Below are 16910 nucleotides of genomic sequence, written 5' to 3' on the forward strand. Positions count from 1 at the left end.
CTAGAATAATGCTTCTCTCTGACTCATTTTGTTATTTTTTCATGTTATTATCCTCTTGTTGCCTTTAAAATCAACCCCATCCTGTCACACAATGGGTAATTTCTTGTTGATTCACCTTTTTATAGAGAATCTATAGCAAAGAGTGGCATAGGAGGGCTTAAAAAGATTCTTTAACCCCTATTCCACAGAAGCGTCTAGCATCATGCTGCAAAAGGAGCCCCCGTGGACACAAATCTATATGATATGCCCTTCAAAAAGCCTGGAATTATGTAAATAACAGGTGAATAATCACTCACATGGAAGGCCACAAGGATTCAGAAACATTTTGCATTTCTAAAGGCAAACTTCTTAAAGCCCCCTCAAAGGTAATCAAACTTAGAAAAAAGAAAAGCCAAATGTTTGTTGGTTTGGCTGTTAAAGCTGCTTTTTTTTTTTTTTTCCTTTTCTTTTCCTTTTTTTTTTTTTCCCTTTTTTTTTAAAAATAATTTCTGCTAAGGTATACAAGGAAATGACGGGGTCTTGGCCTGAAGTTTAGCTAAGTGAACACACTATAAGAACTACTCTATGTGGCATGAGAAAAAGCTAACAAAAGCTACAGAAAGCACAATGAGGAATGGACAGATTTCACAGATGTTTAAGGAGGAGTTATGTGAGAAATGGCCAAACTTCACAGTTAATTAAAGAGAGCATTTGGGACCTTTTGGGAAGTGGAATTTTGCAAGCCCACAGTGCTGCAATAACTGCTTCAGAAATACCAAATTCGGGTGTGGATGTAGAAGAACTGGGACTGACAGGGAAAGAAGTAGTTGGGGAATTTATTTATTTGGAAGGAAACAAGGATGGAGAAAGGAGGGGATCAAAGGGACAGGCAGAATAAGAAGCAGCAAAGGGAAATGGAGAGACAGATGGATAGCAAGAACGGATTGAGTGCAAACAAACTGCTGGTCAGTGCAGTTGCCCAACAGCCCTGTTCCTGACCACCACAGTCTGATTTTCTTATTAAATTCCATTCCTGACTATTTTCTGTCTCAACATGCAAGCTGTGGTCTCTGAAGGGTTGTGATTCACTAGCAAACATCAAGATGGACTTGCAGGTGAGTTGGATGAGAGGTCTGGGTGCCAGGAACTGGAGAAAGGACAGGACACCCATATTCCCTGGGTAGACCACAGAGACCTTGGAGGGTAGGTGTCTTTGAATTGAGTGCCCTAGATCCCTGTGTAGTCCATGGATAGTTAATGTGAGGAGTCAGTGGAGTACAGAGATGATTATTCTGGCTTAATTTCAGGATCTGCTTTAGGATGTGATGAGTTGATTGTGTGATGGTATGATTGTACTTCAGATGCTGCTTTGACTCGATTGAATTGCTCTCCAAGACCAAGAAGGAAGTCTAGAGCAACTGTTTGAATGAGCATGCCTTCATCACCCAAGGGAAATCCAGGGGTTAACTGAGGCTCAGAGCACTGCCTGGGACAGTGAAGGAGGTTTTGTTTTCCTTCTTACCATTACATCCTGGTCCCTCAGAGAGAATCAGTGTTTTGCCACCTCCTTTCCCATTCCGCATTCAACATGTGCTGCCGTGAAGACATCTTTTCTTGTAGCAGATCCCAGGCAGTCCACCTCGTGCAAAGCAAAGTCACACGGACTTACCAGCTCCATTTCGTAGTGCAGCCATACTGCATAGAAGCATAGACTGCTGCCAGACCTGAGCTGCTCAGACATCTTCTGTCCTTGACCTGGTGTCAGTCTAGACATGGCCAGAAATATGGTTTTGGAAAACATCCCATCGGGATTAACTTTCCCCGCTAACTACAGGTAGATGCAAGCTCTGAGCACACTGGTATGTATCCTTTTGAAAATCTCCGTTTTTAGGAAATGCAGAAGGGATTGCTTGTGCAATTCTCGAATCACTGTGGAATACAGTATTGCCTACACATTTAAAAGGTTCTCATATTTTCAAACAGGAACTTGGCTCACTTCTACTTATGAGTTTGCATGATAATGCAATTGTTAGTTATTTTCTCAAGGTTTCCTGTACTTAGATGAACCTGAGACCGACAGTTAGAAGAGAATGGTTAATTAGCCAAACTAATGAGACTAGAGATCTCCAGTTTCAGCACAGAGCTAAAGAGGGCTCATTAAAGCAAAAAAATTCACGGAATGAGCCAACACCAGCAAAAACGAACAAGAAAAAGTGTTAACCCTTACAGAGCCTTTGCTTTTCCCCCCAAAGGTGGAAACAAACCCACTTTCTGAAGGAGAGCATTAACACAGAGGATGGCTAAGTCCATGCTGGAATATTTTTGACAAGGGCTGCTGGGCTGCTGAGTGGGCAAGTTTCCCATGGAAAATAAACTAGCACTGTTTCAATAGTTTAAATTTTCCCATGGGAAAAGAGGGAGAGGAATAGGCTGCAGGATGCTGGGTGAAAATGCACCAGTTTCTTGCAGAGGTACAGAGAGGACAACACATACCATATCAAATGCCAAAAGAAAGAAGAAAAAAGGTTTTCCTTTCTGTGTGAAATTCAGGGAGGCAAGGAGGTCATTCCTAGTCAGCTGAAGATAATGTCTCCACTGTTAAACTAAATATATGATGAGACATAACTTGGTCATGCCAGGTTGTTCCTGGCTCTCCCCTTTGCTGCCTTGGTCATTGCAACTTTTGTTACACAGAGAGATCATCACAACATTTTTTGTCTGCATTTCTGTTGATATCAAGCCCTTTGGCTGACACACAACCCCAACTCAAAGTTAACAGTTTTGCATGGTATTGTGCAGCAGGCATATATATATATTTTTTTTAAAACCTACTCTGCTATGTACTGAAGTGTCAAGGGAACTACATATTGATTTACACAAAGCCCAGTAATTCACAGAGAAAAAATAAACAGACTGAGTCTTTGCTTTGCACTTATGATTGTTACACTGGTATTTTCCTTTCTCTTCTATGTATTAAACCCTCTTTTGAAAAACAGAACAGGTAAGAAAGGGGAAAAGCGGTCCAGAGATTAATGACATGCTTTGCTGTGCTGCTATCACATCCTTTTTCCTCATCTGCTGACAAAAAAAGGTGAAACACAATGAAAGGTCTGGTCTTTATATAACACCTTATACCTTGGAAAATACTCCATTAGCTATGTGCAAAACCAAACGAAGCCTAATTCTTAATTCTGCCCTTACTTACGGGGACACACATCTCATTGATGTAAGTACCAGCTGCGTAGAATTTTGTATTTTCTCTGGGGGCCCTGTAAGATTGGATCCAGCTCTGGGAAGGTGGGTGGGAGCTGCTTGGATGAGTGCAGCAACAAAGCCTGAGTGCTAAAGAGGATGTAAAAATGTTCAAAGAAGGCAAAACTGTAGGAGGGAAATTGGGGCTTTGTAGAATTACTGGAACTGCTGCAGCCAGGGCTGGACATGGTGGTAAATTGCCCTGTTTGTGTTAAATGTGTTCATAATGGCCACAAATTATGAGGCTTTTTCTACTTGGTATCACTGGGGGAGAAGTAGTAATGGCCATCTCAGTTGTGTTAATTGCAGTGCAGGTTAATAACACCCTACCTGTGTAGATCACCTCACGGTGCCTTCTGGTAGAAACGGTCTTGGTCATTTCTTCACCTTAATAGCTGTAAAATATTGATCTGTGCGTTAAAACAACCAGCACCTGTGCACTGCTCCACTCAGCTGACTGCGTTTTCATGACGGATGGGACAACAATATTATTGATAAGGCTATTTTAAAAGACCACACATATCTACCGAACACAAACACAGAGTTTGTGAAGCAATGGTGATGAAGCAGAAAGCAATTGCAGTGTAAGATGCGTGAAACCACCAGGCATCTTACACCGAGGGATACTCATGTGTTTTTCAAATGCTAATGAGTCAAACCTCAAAATGGGATGTTATATTAGCAGTAGGGAAACTGAGGCAAGGAGCCAAATGGCTTATTAATCCTCCATTTGGAAGGGAAAAAAAAATGACATATATGACTATGAACAAAATACATCCTGGTGTACGTGAACTAGGGAAAGTGTTCTGAAAACTTGCAAATTAGAAAAACTCAAAAAACCCCGAAGAAATAGAGAAATCTTATAATGTTGTCACCTTGCTAGATTTACTCCGTCTCACTGCTTTATGCATGGTCAACTCCTGTTAGATAACAATTTTCTTTAGAACATACCACAGGTATTGAGTCCACTGCTTCCCTTCTTTCAGTTCTGAACTACAATTTAACTCAGTGAAATATTCAAACTTGAGTAAATGATTTTCCAGGGTAGAGAATCAATGGGCACCAAAAGTAAACTCTTCAAATTTTTTATTCTTTGACATTTCGCTTTTGTTTTTAGACAGGTTCTGTCTTGATTCAACTTTCAGACAACTGATGTTTGTTATATCTTTCTCTGTAAAACTGAGGACCCCATTACTTTCCCATTAGCTCTCGTCCTTCCTGTGAAATGAGTATTGGAGGAGGTGAGTGGTTGGCCTCATAGGGATCAGACTGGGAAGGGAGACAGGAGTTGATTGTCAAGAAACACAAGTGTACAGGTGTGGGACAAATACCCACTATACTTTCCCTGATCCCTTCCAACAAATACTGCTAATTCAATGCTAATAGGATGATTCATTTCTCCTCATAAGGTTTTATGGAAAATGAACTGCAAACCAATATTGAACAAATATAAGCCCGTTTCAGTCTACTTTTAAGTGGTGCTGAGCTAGCATATAATGAGTCACTAAAAATCAACAGGAAATTGCAGCCTGGAATATGAATCATTTGTTGATTCCACAAACGTATGCCAGGGATAAGTGAGAAATTTTGGAGAAGAGTGTGGATCCAATTGAATGATGTCAGAGAAAAATGAAGTTGCTGGAAGTAGATAGTCAGAGGAGTTAAGGACATAAATTTTTTTTTGGATGCGCACAGCCTGGGTACAAATCTTATTACCACATACATAAATAGTATTTTGCGTGTTTTGCCCAGGAAAAAAGAAGAAGCTGGTGGAGATGGGTTAAATGACAATGGTGCTGCCTCTCAACCAGGCAAAAATCCATATAGCTTAATGTCGCTTCTCTCCCCTGACTGAGGAAGTGTCCATCTATATGCAATTAAGTCTTTGTTTCATAATTCAGGATTATCAATGTCTCATGTCAAGACTGCTGCAACACTCTTTAAAACACCGACGTGCAGATGAGATAGCAAATGAGGTAGTACATTAGAAAATGTGCTGTATTTTCAAAGAAAGGAATAAAACCAGATGAAAAATAAGCCTTTTTACCTAATGCTGATGATTCTTCAGGAGTAATAGAAAATTAAACCAAAAAAATAATTAGCAGGCAATTTGGGGAAAAATTACTCATTTTGCTTCCTATTTCTTTTCAAGGGAAAAAGAGAAGTAATTTTTTTTTGCTGTCTAAATAAACTGTCATTTTGATGGGAAAAAGTTTAGAAGGAATTAAAAAGATTACCTTTAATATTAAACACAGGATTAATCTATCTATCTTCAAAGGTAGCAATCACACTTTTTCATCCTGGCAGAAGAGTCAAGATGATATCAGCCCATTGTGAGACTTGACCACAATTTATTGTGTGCTTTATATTTGTTTGCTTTTGCTGTTGGTCCCCAGATTTTCTGGAAGCTGGCCTCAGCATCTACTATTCTTATTTGTCTGGAAGCAGAAAGGAGAAAAAAATTCCAGCTCCCTAAAGCCTGGGGAGATGAAATGGAGTATGAATGGCATATTGGAAGGCAGGTATGAAGGAGAAGTTTGCATGAATTATATTATCTTTTCCACCAGAAATATGTTCATGAAATGGATTCCAGAAGTGTGTTTATGGAAATGTGACTTTTTTCTTATTGTGCTGGATTTTTTTTTCCTTTGAAAAACTTAACAAGACTACCTCCAAAGGCAAATAAACAAGAAATAGAGCAGAATGCTATGTGATGCTTAAGTGTCCATTGATCTGACATCAAGGAACATCGTTTATCACTTTGGCTAGCCAAAGATTTCTGATCTGATAAGTTTGGGCTCCCAGTTCACAATACTGTGTTTCTTCTCCTAGAATGGATTACAATTGCACAAAAACTCGATAGCAAAGAAGTCAGATGCAGTGTATTGTGTCCAAGGTAATGAAGCTAGATCTGGGCAAATTAACTCAGCTATATTGAGAAAGATATTCATTTTAGCATGAGATGGCTGATTTGTGGAGCATTGCAGTAAGGCATTCTCACTAACTCTTTCAATGATGCTTTAAGTATTTTTACACTGTATTTCACCATGGCAATCTGCTATGCTTGAAAACCCCAGTCAACCAAGCAAACAACTGGAAAATGCAACAACTCAAGAGGCTGAAAATCGTGTTTCAAAATGGCTAACTAACCATCTGTAAGAAACAAGCAAATAAATTTTCAAAGAAACATGGTCAGATAAGAAGTTAGTATGTATATTGCATCAGAGTTTCAGCTAAGACTAATAATCATCAATGATTTACCAATAATAGCTGTGTTAGCACAGAAGGAGATATAGTTCATGGCATGGCTTCAGGACTTTGGAATAACCTATCCTGGCATGATAAAGCATTTTAGGAGTCTATCGTGGATTTGTTTTTACTTTTTAATATGTCATAGCTTTAGTTCCTCTCTACAGATTATCCGTGGCCCAAAGGAAGACTACTAACCAAAATCACCTCTTTAATCTTAATTAAAGCACCCCAAGCAAAATAAAAGGATTCATTTAAATGGCTAAAAAGGGGAAAAAAGTTATTAACAAAACTTTTAAGATTGTGCTATGTCAGCAATACAGCTTGGTTTGTGCCAGACACCAACAACACAGAGAAGATGGGGGTTGGAACTAGATGATCCGTAAGGTTTCTTCCAACCCAAACTGTTCTATGATTCTAAGAAGTTTCCTATTTGAAAATGATATTAACTTATACAGCACAAACAGAGCAGCTTCACTGTTCCTTGATGCAGCTGACAAGAGCTAAAGGGTGAATAAATTTGTTCTTTCCAAAGGGGATTGAGACTCTCATTGGAGGACAAGAAGTACCTTGGGATTCAGAAGAAACATTTTTTCTCCTTTTTTTTTATTTTAGTCTCCTTCTTAAGGTCTCTTCTCCTGATATGGAGGAGTTGAAAAGGCATTTGATACAACAGCAAGTTATAACTGGGTGTATAATAGGGACCTGAGAGGGTAAGGATCTAGAGCACTGGAGCTGAAGAAAAATATAACCACATGAGCTTGTGCTTCTTTTGTGCTGCACTGGAACGGACATAGTAGAAGACAGCATAGAGGTGGGGATGGCATTTTGGGGTGAAGAAAGGAATTGTAGGGATAGATGCATCAATATTGATTCCATATAGAAATAACTTTTGTCATTTGGATGTTCATTTTCACTTCAAACAATTTAATCCAGAACATTTCATAAGTTGATGTGCAGAGACAGGGCATTTGCAGCAAGCAATGGCAGTTCTATTTATTAAAATATCCAGAGTGAGATTCAGTTTGAAATGAAGAGTTTTAGTGCCCAATATTGGTGTCTATGTTTGGATTTTGTGTCCAGGCCTCCATTACAGATGGTGAACCTCTAACAGATACATGCAGTGCATCTCAGAGAGGGATTCATTTAACAGCTACAACTTGCCTGCCCACACACAGGCATCTAGTGCCGCTTGACGTACAGTTGGGTATCAAGGCATTTCTCTGTGACTGGCAGTATCTCCTACGGGAGACATTGTCTTTCTGAAGTGGGAACTGGGGGCTAAAATTACATTAAGTGCTTATGTTTAGGCAACTTCATTGCACAGCACGTGTTTAGGTTCATCTGAATTACTCCCTAAACACCACAGTGTTCACCCATCAGTGACAGTAATGGGAATTCAGATACCTAGTGACCAGAGGCTTATCAATGCATCTATATCTTAATCTGCAGCTGAATCCCTCCCCCAAGTCACTATCAAAAGATTTCTAACAATAGATATATACCACTTTTTTAGCTTACTTACACTTCTAAATTTATGTACCACAGTTTTTAATATGCGAATGGAGTACAGCTGATAAATCACACAATGGTATATTCTACAATTCTACTTTTACCATCTTTGCAGATACTTTATTCAAGTTACAGTGTTTCCCTAGTGATGTACTGCCTGTCTGTGGTCTTGAAACACTGGCTTGCAGCCATCATTATAACAATTTAAAAAATTATTACTATTATCGTAATTTTTTTCTTGTATATAGCCTACCGAGGCTGACTGCTTCTGTCAGACTTTTTCATGTTGGAATATTATTTTTGGCAAGGTGAAATTATTAAGCAAACCTGAGTTTTTCCCTGGTAAATGAGGGTATCAGTTTAGTTGAATATTGTGTTAGGAGCAGATCAGTAGGGTCAACAGACTTTAGAACATAAATTTTCTGCCTCTAATAGAGGTTCTGGAAGAGACCAAGTGAACCATACTGTACAATTGCTTATTTTTCTCTGCTAATTCTAAAGAAAGCCAAGGAATGAGACATTGTCTGTAAGTATCTATTTTATAGATATTTATATTAGTGTTTTGTATGAGGTTCCTCTCATTTGATATTGAACATTTAAAAGACTGGTGTCTAAGTTAGACTCAGGATGCGTCAATAGACAGTGAAGACAAATAAGCATTTCATTAGTTAGGTGTCACACAACTTTTGGAATAAATGAAGTTTGAAGTTAAGCAAGCAGTCTGTGCTAAAGATATTGGATGTCCTGTACATACATAACGGTTTCCCTCTTTCAGTTTTTTCAGGCCTGGATCCCAGTCTACTGCTGGGTTGTAGAAACAAGAAGCCCCATGAGTGTAAGTGTCCTCTTGTGCTGGTTGTTGTACGAGTTTTATACAAGGTCTTTTTCTTTCTGAGGGAATTTTAGAAATAAAAAGTACAGAATATCCAGTGATGAAAAAGTAAATGGAGGTTGTGCTGCTTGGTGAAGTGATGCAGTTTTTAAAGGAGCACATTCATCCTGGCTCTAAGTCGCAGTGCATGTTTTGTTGCATACAGCTCACTGTACTTTCATTCAGAAACACCTCTGAGTTTAAGCAACCAGCCTCCAACTAGAAGGCTACGCATCCTATTAACAGTTGTCTCCGGCTGATGGGCCTTCTGCCTTTGTCCTAGCTGAAAAACTAAAAAATAAAAATTAATATCTTGATGGTCTGACAAAACCAGCCCATGCTTTCCTTGTGAGTGACACGTGCTCCTTGGCTGGGTAGAAAAGAAGTGGTGAAAGCTGCTGAATTTTGATTGATCGCTGCTGATCAGCTCTATAGATTGCTCATGATCTGGTATCTAGGATCTCAGAGAATAAAAAGCAGCTATAGTTTGACAAAATACAATCTCCCAGAACAAATATATGACTATTTCATTTTAAGAATGTTTTAGCATTCCAACTGCCTGGTCCCATAAGCTTCAGAGAAGCTATAGCTACTTGGGATTCTATAGCAATACTCACAGACTTAATAAAACTGTCTTGGGGACTAATGAATTATTTAAAAACTGCATAAAGAAAATGTAACCTATGCATTTAAAGTAGGAAAATCCACTTTAAAGTCATCATTCCGCTGTCTTTATCAATCTTACAATGTTTTTTCTTCATATATCGGTATTTTGTTTGTCTAGGCTGAATGAATTCAGAATGGGAAATATCGTCATTTAATTTAGGCCAATATTTTGGTCTGCATAAATTTATATTGATAATATATATATTCTCTTTTATTCTATGTATGTATTTGCTCTATTAAACAGTAATGTGCTTCATACAAAATTGGAAAGAATGGCATATAGAAACCACACACCCAGCTGTAACTTGCATAGGGTTGTAGATATCTTTTTCCTGGAGCTAACCTTGAACATGAGTATTGAAGATCTTTTTCTTTTTGCATAATGATAGGCTTGAATTTAGAGTGGTAAGAAATGACACTGTATGGATGGAAAACCAACTAGCTCAATAGCACCTTGAGAGGTCAGAAGCCTCTAGTGAGTTGGGTATATAGGACTGAATCGGGAAGAGGGAAAAAAAGGAGGGAAGGAAAAGCTTCTGAATAATGTGATGTCTGAATAGGTAAGAAATCTGTTGAAAATGTGGGCTCTGATGCATGGAGATGCTGGACCTGTTCAAAGAAGCAGGTACCTCAGCTGAGGAGAAAGTCCTGGAAATTAAGGGAAAAAAAGAAAAATCCATCTTGCAGTCTAAGATTAAATCACCAGAGGCACATATTCACAAACAGGTGATGGCATCCTTTTGTTTTGTGCTTTGCTGTTACTATTTGCAAACAGGATTAAACACCATCCCCTAACACTGTTCTCAGCTCATGAAGTAGCTAAAGATGGCAACAACATTCCTGGAGCTAGAGATATTTGTCATTCTTACATCACCTTTGGATCCTCTTCACTGGCAGCAGAGATATGTGCATTTGCACAGTAGTACGCATGCATAGGGAATTACAGTATGCCAGTCCTTTGAGTGATCCATATCTGTGTCATGATGGATGAAAAGACAGTGGGCTGATTTAGTAGATGGAAATCAGAATGGTTGAAGATAAAAATGTTTGCAGATTTAGGTTCTGGAAAAAGATAATTTACTAAAATATATATATATATTTTCCCCCCCTTCTCTCAAAGCCACAGGAGTCTCACAGCAAGTAAATAATCAGAAAAAAAAAAGTTGATTACTATCTAGGCACTGGGCATGGAAAAAGAGTCAAACCAGTGAAGCAGGTAAGGTAGGAAGTTTAGAAAGTGGTTGATTGGTCCTTCTGAAGCAGGAGGAAAGAAGCAAGAACATAAGGCAAAAAGAAGATGATGACACAGCTAGGCTGGAAAGATTATTAGCTATAGACAGGATTTGGGAGAAAAGAAGAATCAAGGAGGAGAACCCAGAGGAATCCCAGACTTATCAATGGTCTGCCTGGTTCCTCGTTAGGGTAGACAATAAATCAACCACAAGAGTTGACTTTAGCACACGCTGCTGGTGAATAGCCAAGGACCCAAACGGCTGTGGAAAGGAAAATGCTCAAGGCTTTGTGCTTAAAATTAACTAGCAAATTGAAAATGGCCCCTCATTATACCTTCCTTCTGACATTTCAGTTTGAATCTTTCCTTAGTCTGTCCCAGGTGAGGAATTTAACTGAGTCCTTCTCTATTTCCCCCTTTCTGGATCATGGTGGTAGACTTGTCACTAAATGCAATAAGATCTGTTCAGTTGGCACCCTGAGTAAATATAGCTGCCTACCTGTTCCTACCTGTGCTTAGAAGACATGGCTTGCCTAAAATGACTTAGAAAAGCTACCACGTGGGTGCCTTTTGCATCGCCTGGCACAGTGCCCCATGCCTCATAACATTTTGAGAGACGGACATGATGGACGTAGGGGAAATTTCTTCTGGAAATGCTCTGAGTTGAGCCAAAGGTAGGGCTGCTTGGGAGGTGTTTGACCAAGCAACTAACTTAGTCCTATAGGTAGCTGTAGGACACCTCTAGATGCCAAAGTGGTGTAAACTTTCTCTCAGTACTGATCATACTAACTGGATTTCAATGTACTGTTAGGTTTCTAAAAACCGGGTCCCGAAGAAATGTTCTGCTCTGTCAGAAACTCACAGGATGTGCTGGGCAAAGATGTTGCTCTTCATCAAATCCTCTAAGGCCTTCCCTCTTCTACCACCCACTATAAGCATGAAGCCACTCATCTTCTAACCTAAACCACCTTGGTTTCCCATATACCATGGTGTCTCTACGAGGCACTTCCCATGCACACACATAGAGATGGTGAAGTCAAAACATATGGAGTTTGGGTCCACTGAGGAAAACAAGGTGCCCTGGAGCATTTGCTGGGGGAATGGATGCAAAATGTTTTTTCTTTGTAAAAGTACTCAGAAAGGCATCCCTTACTCATGGAGAAGTGGTTCTGAACCACAGAGATTTACCTTGGATGTCAGGATGAATTGAAACGGAAAGGGGGCAGGTTTCATGATCTTTTGCAGTCCTAGCACTTCAGGCTTTGGGGTGCAGGGGTCCCTAGGACAGGAGGGATGTAAAGAGGCTGCTGGACTTTTCCTCAGCTCAGCTCTTCTTTTCTTCCTCTCTCATCCCTAACCCAAAATTAGCTCTGCTAACAAGGGTTTTATGTGCTTCTTCATACACCCCACTCAACACGTCAGCTTTTGTGGACTGTGTTGGAATCATCTGCTTCTAGATACAGGAAGCAGCAACATTTTTCAAACGGGCTCTTCAAAACCAGTTCATGAATGTGCCTTCAAGGTGCTGGTATGGGCTGAGCCACGTTCCTCTGTGATTTATCTGCAGAGAAGGCCATTGCTCAAAGCTGGGCAAGGAAGCCAGGACTCAGTGAAGGCACGGTTGCTAATTAGCTGGGGTGGAAAGTAAGCCTTAACATGGGTGAAGTGGGAAGGGAGCCTTTAGGATTCATACCCACATTGCCAAGCTGTTCTAAATTATATGAAAGAAAATAATACCCTACACCAGAGAGAGCTTGCACATTCAATGAAGGATAACAACAATTAATTTTAGACCACTGTGTCATCATTTTAACCCTTCCCATGTTTTCATTGCCTCCTAAAACCACTGTATGACAATGTGGTACCTGTAATATCTTTCTTCCTCTTCTTTGATGAGATCTTCTTTCAGATGTAATTCAAATGATGGCCATGTGGATATCCAGATGCCCACAGAACCATCCTAGTCTTCCAGCTCTTTGGCTGGTATTGAGGTAATGAAACCTCTTTTTCTTGTGTGTCATTTTTACTGGCTTTTTTTTTTTTTTTTTTAACTTCTCTAATAAGGGAATGAGAAGTGAATACCAGATCAAAGGCAGGCTAGGCTTCATTTCACTGGTTTCTAATGCTTGGGAACACTTGGAATTCAAGCCTACCAGATGCATGCAGTGGGTGCTGTGGGAAGGGTGGGATACTTCCCCAGTGTAAAACCTTCCTCCCTCATTCTGAACAGGTCATCTGCTCCTCTGGAACTTTGATCTGAAGTCACACCATATGCAGGAATGCAAAACCCAGCATGGATCTTCAAGGGTGATGTATAAAGTGCCTTGAAATACGAATTTGTTGGTGTGCCAGATTTGCAGCAGATCTTACCTCCTTCTTGCATGAAATGAAGCTGCAGCACATCACTTGATTTGGGACATGGTAGGAACAAGAAGTCCTGTGATAGAGGCAGACTGCAGTGGGTTACTTGGCAAGAGCGAGGAGTGTTTGACATAATGTGATAGAGAACGGGCAGAGGGCAGGAAATCTGCCTTTTAGCAAGGCTTTGCGTCTCCTTGTCCAGGTCACACATGCCAGATGGAGCAATAATCAAGGACCTGTTCCAAGTCACATCTGACACTTGAGATTATGCAGCTTGGTAGAGGTTGCATTCTGCATGTTCCTGCTTCCCATGCAAGGTATCCTCCATTCAGACACGGTTTTCCCTTCTGCCTCTCCAGAGCGAATGGCATCCAGGCTGTTCTGCAGCTTGGGAACAGGAGCAAAGTCTCAAAAGGCTCCGCACAGTGTCTGGATCCTGCACTGTGAAGTCCCTCTCTGTGAGGCTGTCCTCAGTTCCTGCAGCCCCACAGCAACAAGAGACGATATTGTCTGCTATCTTCTTGGGTACAGATTGATTTTACAAATAAGAGACAAGAAAATCTTTCCCTGAGTGAATTTACCAGTGCCAGTGAGACACTTTGGGGGCACTCTGGGGAGCGCAGGGATGTTTGACTAAGTGTCACACTGCTCTGAAGGTAAAATACAGGCAAAACTGTTTTCTGTTATTCATATAACTCCCTCTGCAAAGTCTTCCTTTATTTTTTTTTTTGAGCTGTTGGGCCTGTCAAAATACACACCACTTTCTCTCCAAGGACTGCTCAATGTTTCATATAAATTAATAAGGGAAAATGTTGATGGAGATCCTGAGTCATCACCAGTGGAGTGAGTAGTATTTACTTTCTCCAGTCTGGGAAATCCTCACCTGTTTATCTTCTCTGGCTACAAGAAACCATAGATACCTCAAGCTAATGGCTATCAAAGACACAGAGTCAGCAATGTGCTGTGGTTGAGGATTGCTAGAATAATACGGAAATTAGGACTGCTGAACAGAAGGATCTGGGTGCAATCTTCAGCTCAGGGAGTATAATCCTGCTCATTTCCATAAGAGGCGAGAGTATAGCAGGGGAAGTACTACTCTAAAGCTATCCTTGTCTATTCTTCCTTCGTTACCCTGGATGACCACTGGTAAAAGATATGGAATTACTTAGACCTTACAGCTCAACTAATACAACTGCAACGCATTTAAACTTTAGCCTTAAGTTTAAAATCCCTAAGAAGGTCATATTCCTCTTTTATCACAAAAAGGACCAGATACTGTCCCATTGGCCTAAATAGTTATGACCTGCAAAGTCTTCATAACAAAACACATCTGGACAGATTTGTAGGTCTAGAGAGCTGCTGGCAGAAAGGAAGTAGCCACATCTAGCACAAGTCTTACACATTTGGGTCACTTGTCGTAGTGTTTTTAATCTGGTCTCTGCCCAATTAGGAGTACTGGTTAAGTGTCCCCTAGGAGAATTATCTTGGGGATACTGTCTTGCAGCAGTGTTAAATACCCAGTGTCATGTCCTGGTCAGATGAGTTGTCTCTCATACCCAGGAAAAATGTTAACTGTTTTCAGTCCCATGGAAAGCTTTTATTAAGGGGAAAACCCTGTGATATCCACACAGTGTGAATGGGCCCTGCCATTTGCATGGACATTTTACCTGCAGATCTCTGAACAGAGGTACACTGAGACAAATAAATGTATCGGAGGGAGAGTCAGTGGCCTGTTTTAAGGAAATAAAGAGCTTCTTGGAGAAGCAGTTATGTCTTAGGCTGCACCTTCTTCTGGTAGCCTGAGAAGGGCTGAAGGCAGAGAGGATTTGGTTTTCTCCCTGCTTCTCAAGACCACCTCTGGATGCACAGGCAGCTGTGCTGGGGACATGGAGAAATGCTGCTGTAACCAGGCTCACTCAGTGCAAAGAAAATGCAGAAAGTTTGGGGCAAGAGTCACTTACAGGAGCTCTGTGTTATGCCCAGGCAATTTTCAGCTATGAGTCTTTACTGAAGCAGGATTGGAGGGTCTACCCAAATTCTTGGGTTCTGTGCTGGAGGCCACCATGCCTCTCAGGAACAGCTGTGGTGCACTGGGAAGGGTTGCTTGGAAAGTCCCCATGAGGTGGCTCAAATGTGAGGAGTATGGGGAATAGCAGGGATTCCATTTCTTCATCAGGCAAAGGTTTGTCTTTCCAGGCTTTCCAGCACTGGATTGGAAACAAACTGCGCAGTAAGCAAACAGCTTTCCCTTGCCAGCGCATTAACCCTGTGTCTTTAAAATCTGAGAAACTATTTCCACAATAGCCCTGACATAGCTTCACCCTTGCTGAGCTGCATGAGTACACGAGACACAAATCCTTCAGGTGACATCCTGCTCACCAGATAAAAATACAGACTAGTGAAGCTGGGATGCCTGGGACTGGATTATGAGCCCCACTGTCATTTTAAATCCAGCCAGCTGATGGCTGTGTCGCTTAGGAAATGAGCTCTCAGTCTTATCAAAAGCAGTGACGCTGGTGGAAACTACAGTCCCATCTCTGCTGAGGAAGCCAAGAGGGTGTCCATCCCTCAGGAAACTCAGAGTCAAGCTCCAAAGAGCACCGAGAGACTATGGCTTGGCTCCAATCGAGGCACAGGATGAAACCTGGTGGCTGTTGGGAAAGGGGAAGGGTGAAGGGGGGACCAACAGGAGAATGTGGGAGAAGGAATGGTCCCCCACGTAGAGAGGGGATGAAGAGAGCATCTGTATTGGGAAAAGCAGTTGGGATGAGTTGCCAGTAATCCCTGGGTATATCCTGGGAAGGAAAGGAATTGTTTACACTTATCTTTTCCCTAGCCAGAAGAGGACGATATAAACCACCAGCCCCTCTGTTTCCCACAGCTGCTCCCCCACATCTGCTCAGGAAAGTTTTGATGGAACATTTGTTTTAGTCCTGTCATAACTCACAAAAAGGTGTCAGATTTGCTGAAAATGTGTGTTCAGAAACAGTCCTCCTCCTCCCTGAAAGACACTATTTTGATAACACTGCCAACAAGTCTTTTTGAGCTGGTTCAATTGGATTTTGATATCACTTTTTTCCCAATAGAAATCAATGGTTATTTTCAGAAGTTTTAAGAGGTAAAATGGCAAAAGAAGCAATTTTTATTTATTTATTTTTTGTTAGCCTCATTTTTAACTTTGGATTTTATTTTATGAAATAATTAAGTTTCAGTTCCTTCTGTCCACCCTCTATTCCCTCTTAATCTTGGAATGGAAATCACTTTCAAACTGTAAAATTTCACACAATCCGGAAAGCCTTTAATCCACCCAACTGCAATTTAGTGTTAAGGACCTGTATTCATGGATACCAGATTTCACTTATTTCAGCTTGCGAAGCAACTCAGCTAGCACTGATAGCATAGTTGTCTTTCCCCACACCACTTCTTCCTACAGACAGGACACTTTATTGGTGAAGATTTCCTAAATACTCACTAATTTCTTCCACAGCCAGACTGAGCTTCTCCAGAGCACGCAGCATGACACATATATATAATCAGCACTCATTTCACTTGGGTTTCCTCTCTGTATCTCACCAGCTCACACTGGGACATCCTGCATGATACAGATCATGGGCAGCGATAAAAAGCCTAATTTCCATTCCAAAATGGTTCCATTGGGAACCAAAAATGTTTTGGACCTTGATTTTGTTTCATCTAAAACCTCATCTGGTTTTAGAAGGGTGTTTTTATATCTTCTTTCACTACAGGTCCTGGATCTCAGCAAGTGGGATTCATTTTGCCCAGTTGTAG

The sequence above is a fragment of the Strix aluco genome, chromosome 1 (assembly GCF_031877795.1).
Source record: "Strix aluco isolate bStrAlu1 chromosome 1, bStrAlu1.hap1, whole genome shotgun sequence".
NCBI classification, from domain to species: domain Eukaryota; kingdom Metazoa; phylum Chordata; class Aves; order Strigiformes; family Strigidae; genus Strix; species Strix aluco.